We start from the raw sequence: 7,476 nt of genomic DNA, 5'->3' as shown, positions 1-7,476 counted from the left end.
CGCCGGCCCGGCCCCCGGCCCCCGGCCCCCGGCCCCCGGCCCCCGGCCCCCGGCCGCTCCCGCCGCTGTAACATACGTGAGGCTCGGCGGCGGTCGCGTCCGAGTCGCCGCGAGACCTCTCCTTGCACCCTTTTATAATGGAATTGATTTCGTAGACAAATCGAACACAGAATTTTCTAAGCGCAGAACGTACTATCTAAATGTATTAAGGAAAGGCACAAATTAGTTAATTTCGATCGCACACTTCGACCGACATCTGTCCCGACGAAAGTGACCTCTGCCACCGAGCGCAGGGTCCGCATCGCAGTCGCAGGCGTGGCCGTGGGTGCGTCGCAGGTCGCGACTTATAAGTAAGTCTCAAAATTGATCATATCAAGTTTATACGTAACTACGATTCCCTCGCTTGCTTCCGTAGACTCCCCGGAGTCGCTGGGCTCTGGTACTCTGGCCGTGCCCACGTGTCGAGCCGTAGTCGATATAGCGCATGGAGTCGTAAGAGGATTTTAGTGTTAAGCGATGAAATACTATGTATTATAATGATATCTAACCTAAGGCGCTTCGCCCGATCGTTTCGTTTCAAACGCAGTTTCGACGACGGATGTCAGACCCGCCATGTCACTTCAATGCGTTGGAGGGTCTGCGTCCGAGTACCGGTACGAACACTCCGCCCGTAGACTGATGTCTCGCGATAACGGATCGTCCACTCTCCCTTCACGAGCTTCTCGAACGAATCGGCTTAAATGTATATTAGGCACAGAGTTATTTGAAAACAAATAGATGTACTATAACTATAACTATAACTATACACTTACTTGGACCGACGACGTCGTCCGGATCAGCTACTGTATTGTATAACTACATATAATTATATATATATTTTGAATGCGTTAAGGGATTTTTACTAACAATTAGGTACTAAGTGGCTACGTGTTAGTGTCGCGGGGAGCCCCTAGCGTAAGAGTAGATAAGTTTCGTCCTTCGTTTCGGCCCGGGTCGTCCGTCTCTGTCGCACGCGGGGGCCCGCATCGCTCCGTCTCCCTCGGGGGTTTGCATATCAGGATAGTTTGCCATATTAGAATAGAGTCCGACTGTATGTACGTCTGTACGACCACTGAGCAATCTTTGTGACATAATCATTGGTGTATCCGTCTCTAGTTGACGTCGAGTGTTGTTCGTTCTGTCTCTTTCTATCGGAGTTGGACTTTTGTGTATTCGCACGTTGAGTTGTTGGTGTGTCCTGTTAGTGGGTATCAAATGTCGTTATCTTGTTGACGACATGTAACTTCTGACGAATTTATATAAATTTGGACCTCAGCTTATTGCAATATGGTTTAAAATCAATTGTAAAAGTTTGCCAGAATTACATTCGATACGACGCGGCATCTGACAGACTACAAGGAGCGGGTTGCGGTTAGGGATTGAGAAGATCATTTCGATGGCAGTTTACATTATTTTTTGTGCCATTTAAATATTTTTTACAACTATATCTCTGCAAGTTCCTAAACGCAACGCGCCGTTTCGTTTTCTATTGGTTATTTCGTTGAGTTTGCTTTTTACTCGACAACCGTCCAATGACCACTTCCCGATTCTTTTTATAGTTTTTAAGATCTGACTTTAAATTTTGGCCACGACTCAAAATAATAGCACAAAATGCAGGCGTTTTGATTTATTTCAAATATGTATTATAAGGTAGCTACTTATTTTACTTTATACGATTACCTAATTAATGTTTTTTTTTCATTATTTTGTATTTTTGCGGTATTATTACTGTATACTTAGATATCTTCTTTGATGTATGAATTATTATATTTTAGCTAAAAATAAAGTTGGTTTAAAATAAACGATGTTTCATTTAATCACCTGTTGGTATTATTACTAAAATAACACAGTTTAATCATAAAAAAACCCTATAAACGTTCCACTGGTAGGCTAAGACATACTTATTCCACCATACTTGGATGGAGGAAGCGTCAGCTGGGTAGGTAGTACTCAACATATATTCTACGCCAAACAGCAATATTTAGTATTATTGTGTTCCAGTTTGAAGGGTTGTAACAGTGCCCAGGAACATAACATACTAGCTCCCAAGATTATGCCTTGGCGATGTAAGTAATGCTTAATATTTTTTACATCGCCATTGTCTATGGACGGAGGTGACCACTTAACATCTTAAATATACTTTTAAAAAAATGCGGGCGCATGCAAGGCGTATTATATACACTTGTAATTGATTCACATCCGACACATCCGGGATTGCACCACGCTGTCTTTCTTCAAATTAATTATAAACATAAATTGAGCACATGAAAAAGCAATTAAAAAAGCAAAATATATGCCTTCTTACTCAAATATACACCAAAATATAGGTACAGGGCACAGGTGGCAACGAACATAAAATATAATTATTGCTGGAGAATATAATTAGTGTATTGTGTACGACAGGACCATTGGATGAAAACTTTTGACATCCCGACATTCCAAATGGTACGCGGTCAAGTGCGTCCGTTACAGTGAGCGCTGTTCGCGGAGGCTCATTGATATTAGTAGGAAATGATATATGTACTTCACAAATCTCGAAAAGATGCAGTTACAACGATACTGTGTAGAATTTCAGCGATACGTTAGGAGATTTTAGTTTATTTGAGAGTACTGGAGGATGTTCTTACAAATATTTGTAAAAGAAATATTTTTGATTGTGGGTGGTGATTTCAACATTGATTTGTTAAAATAAATGTTAAAAGGCGTTAAGTTAAGATTGGTTACTTTATTTAAATCATTTAAATTAACATATAAATATTGTGAACAAACTCGATATCAAGCCCGACTTCTACGTGTATTAACAATGTGTTGTATCATTGTGAAATATATAACGTATCAATTGTTAACCTCTGACCGCTGTGGTCAAATATTTTCAATGCAAAATAATAAGTTATTCACGTAAAATTATATGAAGACCTAAAACAGTTAATTGTTTTAAGGATATTGTGAGGTTTAAAATACCTAATTTAGAATTAACAACACAGGATCCAAATAAAATTCATACCTCTTTCTATAAATGAATATTAAATAAATTTGAAAATATATTTAAAATTAAAACGTATAATAGAAATGTCAAATTGAAGTTAGCGTTAGGGCTACCGGGGCATTTAGTGGAGTAGAAATAATTTATGAAATATGGAAGTGCGCTTAGGTTCAGTAGCTTGATCCAAAGTCTACTTGCTCTGATAGTTGGAGCTCATCAAGTATTCCTGAGAGCTCATAAAAACAGTTTTCAATCGTTATCATACAGCATACATTGAAACAAACTGACTTCCGTGTCTCACGATAGATACTTAGACGGTTAGAGCATCGGCACGGATCGCTCAGGTCGTGGGTTCAAACCCCACCAGGTGTCAGTTGATTTTTCGAATTTCTCATTAAATATTTTGACATTTATTATTTTGGTTGGGCTTTACTATGTCTATGTTCATTCAAACTCAAAATGTACCTACTCTGTTACGTTGTTCTAATACCTAAAGTAGCGTTTAACAAATAGCAATGAGCTGATAGGTAATTGCGAGACTTGCGAGACTCTTGCTGCAAGACCGAGACCAACACTGGCTGTCTCGTTTTGTTCTTGCATTTGGGCGAATCGCTTTTATTTCTCATATTTTTTACTGTGGTATTGTAATTTGTTAAGAAAATAATAGACAAATCCTTAAACCTAAATACCTAATAGACTTATCCCTAGAGGTGGAGATCTATCGATATATTTTTAATGAGATAATTACTTCTAGATTCCGAGGAGATTCGTACATAATTATTAGTTCAATCAACTATAGTCATTTTATTGCCCATTAATTTTGACTACTAAATAATTTTGGATCATGTCATTCGATGTATAACATATTATACTCTAGGAAGCACAGCCTACATAAAGCGTCGACGAGCTACACTGCGTTCCTTCTCTTGCAATATTATAAAAGTAATATTTAATGTAATTCTCATATAACGGCGTGAATGATCACATGAATGAACAGGAGGTATTTTACAAAAGCGTGTGCACACACAGATGCAGAACTCTCTATTTCCACTCTCTTAGGTATAAACTGGTAAGGCACGGCATCAATACAGGCTCTCTGAGGCAAACGTTGACAACGCTAATAACTTCTAGTCTTTGGGCTGCTTCTGAGAATTTGTTGACAGAAAAGCCCAGTTGGTTTGTCACCGTAAAACTTCTGTACGAGAAAGGTAGTATGAAAAATTACGTACCTACTGTGTTACCAGAAATATGTTTATATTTCATGCTTAGTTTTGTCTAAGTTTTTATAAAATTAAAACATACTAACATTTTCGTGTCTTATTCCAAATTATGTTTTGTCCCATTTGCTGTTGAAACCCTTGGACGTTGGATTAGTAGTGCAAATACCTATATTAAAAGTATAACACCCCGCCTTGATGCCTCCACTGGTGATGGGAGGGCTGGTTCATTTTTTTGCCCAGAGGATCGGAATTGCGATTCAACGGGGAAATTCTGCTGGTATTAATGCCAACGTTTCACGCGGTCGTGATTTATGCAGTAATTATTTTTAATTCTTTTTTATATATAGTTAAGTCTGTGAGTTGTCAAAACATGATCGCATAAATTGCATCACTTCAAGTTTGCCTGCTAGGGCAGACAAATGAATAGATACCCCACTGGAGTTTGGAGTCAGTAAATAGTAATACCTAGAAACACCATCGACTGCTGCACATAAACGATCTTTTACCATCCGGTTTTATTAACTACGCCGATGACAGCACTGTAATTGAGAGGTACGTGTCCAACTCGTCCATAGGAAAGAGTCCATGATTGAACGGGTGAATGTGACATTGCAGTGGGTGTCCGATTGGGGTGACGCTAATCTTGTCCAGTTCAACCCTTCCAAAACACAGGCGTGTCTTTTCTCCGTGAAAAAGAGTAGCTTCGATTTAACACCCACTTTCGAAAGTGTATCCTTACCGATTACTAACCATCTAGGGCTTCTAGGTATTACCATCACCTCTAACCTCAACTTTGGCTAACAAATTGAGTCTATGGCACAAGCAACGTCCAACGAATTATCAATTCGTTCAAAGGTTCGGCGGTACTTCAGGTCTGAATAGCTGCTTAATCTTTATACTGCCCAAGTTCGATCCCGCATGTAGTACTGCAGTCATCTCTTGGACGGTGCAGCCAAATATCATCTGGAAGCTTTGGACTCAGTTGACTGAATAGCCCGTAGGTTAATTAACAACGAAAAGCTCTCAAATACCAGACTACACACCCTTGAGCATCGTCGTCGACTTGCCAGCTTATCGGTTTTTTATAGGATACACTTCGGAGAGTGCTCGAAGGCTCTTTTCGAACTGGTTGAGCCATCTCCATTCCTTTATCGGACTACTAGGCGCAGGCAAAAGTTTTATCCATACGTTGTTGACATACCCAAAAGTCGAACTAAACGGTTTGACAGCTCGTGTTTGGTGAGAGTCGCCAAGATTTGGAACGACTTGCCTGGGTCTATTTTTCCTGATAAGTGAAACTCTGGAGCCTTTAAGAGTAGAGTGAACAGGTTTCTTTTGGATGGGCGTGCACCACCTTCGTCTTCATCTAAACTTTCCATCAGGTGAGATGGAAGATAAACGCCAATTCCATTACAAATATTTAAAAAAATACGTTACGTATACGCTCCGTTAAATCTCCAACTATTTGGTGGAGCATGGATGGCTGCGTAAATTTACTCATCCTCAGTCAGCGTCAATCCACTGCTGGACAAAGCCTCTCCCAAAGTTCGCCATAGATCTGCCTTTCGCATGCAATCGGATCCGACCTTTTCCAGGTCATCGTTTCACCTGTCTGGAAGGCCCTACACTGCGTTAGCTGATCCACGACAATCGCTCCTACTACGTGACCAGCAAATTGTCATTTCATCACTTCGGTAACTCTAGTAAAAGAATTTATGTTGAAGCGCACTCTACTGTACATCTCCATGACTGTTATGAATATTTGACAATACGTAATCTCCCCCACTAGATAGCGATGTAAGCTAAAGTTGCATTTTAATTTTGTACAATTCAGCGCCATCTCTCGGTAGTCTCGGGTAACTTTACAAGAACTTGACATTATCAAAGGAAAGCAACGAACCGCATAGTTAAACCGTAAAAAATTATAAGTACAACGATATTGAGTACATAGGCTTTGGAATATGTAAATCTGTTCCAATATTAAAACATTACAATTATGGGTCGCTTAGGACTCCTCAGAATTTACAGTAAATTTCATTACTTCATGTTTTGGATCAAAATCAGGCTTTTAAAACATTGTTACACATAGATACCATATGATAAGTATTAGATAAGCTATTTTGCTTTATATCCATTCTTAGCAATCATATCTCAAGCAAGAAAATAAAGCATTTTAGAAGTCGAGTCGCGAACACGAGTCACCGCTCGCAGCCGTACCTACTGTACCTAGGTACCTATATAGAAATCAATGCTAGGTATTATAACTAGGTCAGCTAAACGCCACATTGGAGGCTCACACGAATGTTTGTAGAGTTATATAATATTCAGAAGGTTTCCTTTTAGATGTAATTAGATACATTAACCGCACGAGTAAACCGCAATTGTGTAATAATATAGCTATATAAAAAATAATAATGTAAAAATGCTTAGTTAAATCTTCCAATATGAATTTAATATAATCCAAATAAGAATACTATCGAAATCTTATTGTATAATTGTCAATATAAGCTAGTTAGGTACCTAGGTAGGGTAAGCAAAATTAAATATTTCTGAAAATAATATTTATTTCGATATATTTTGTTGCTTCAGATGTTTCGTAATTAGTCGATTCCTTATTTCTAAATTATTCGTAAAATAATCATGAATTTATGATGTAATCTTAAATACTTCCCTGACTACTTACAAGGAAAGAAATATTTACAAAACTGTACCTATGTAAAACAATAAAATACTTTTTTCATACTTCTGAAAAAAAGAGTAGGTACCTATTTTAGGTTAGGTTTGCAAGGTAGTTTAGTTTCTTATTTCATACTTTTCATGTGCACGCTGACAGGTACCTCGGTATTTTCCTACTTAACATTTCCTTTATGACCTAGGTACTAGTATTCATAACCCTGATTCGCTCTTCACTGTTGACTCTGTCACTGCCTGTAATGCCTAAGTAAGGCATAAGTTAAAGCAAAACCTGTAAATGTCTCATTGCTGGAGAAAGACCTGATGTCCTCTTAAAGAAAGCATTTGTAGTTAACTAATTACACCACGCTCAAGCTGGTGGGTCGGGTACTCATGTGGCAGTATTTCATCCAAAACGTGCAGGTTCAGATTCAGATGAATGGAAATATTGTGAGAATGTTATATCTTGTGTCAGAATAAGAGTGAATTGAGTCTGAATTACAAATACTTACAATTAACCTGATGATAGTCCAGCGGCAGGTAGTTACCTGCTTGGAGGGA

The sequence above is a fragment of the Vanessa tameamea genome, chromosome 26 (assembly GCF_037043105.1).
Source record: "Vanessa tameamea isolate UH-Manoa-2023 chromosome 26, ilVanTame1 primary haplotype, whole genome shotgun sequence".
Lineage (NCBI taxonomy): Eukaryota > Metazoa > Arthropoda > Insecta > Lepidoptera > Nymphalidae > Vanessa > Vanessa tameamea.
Note: the sequence above shows the minus strand (reverse complement) of the source record.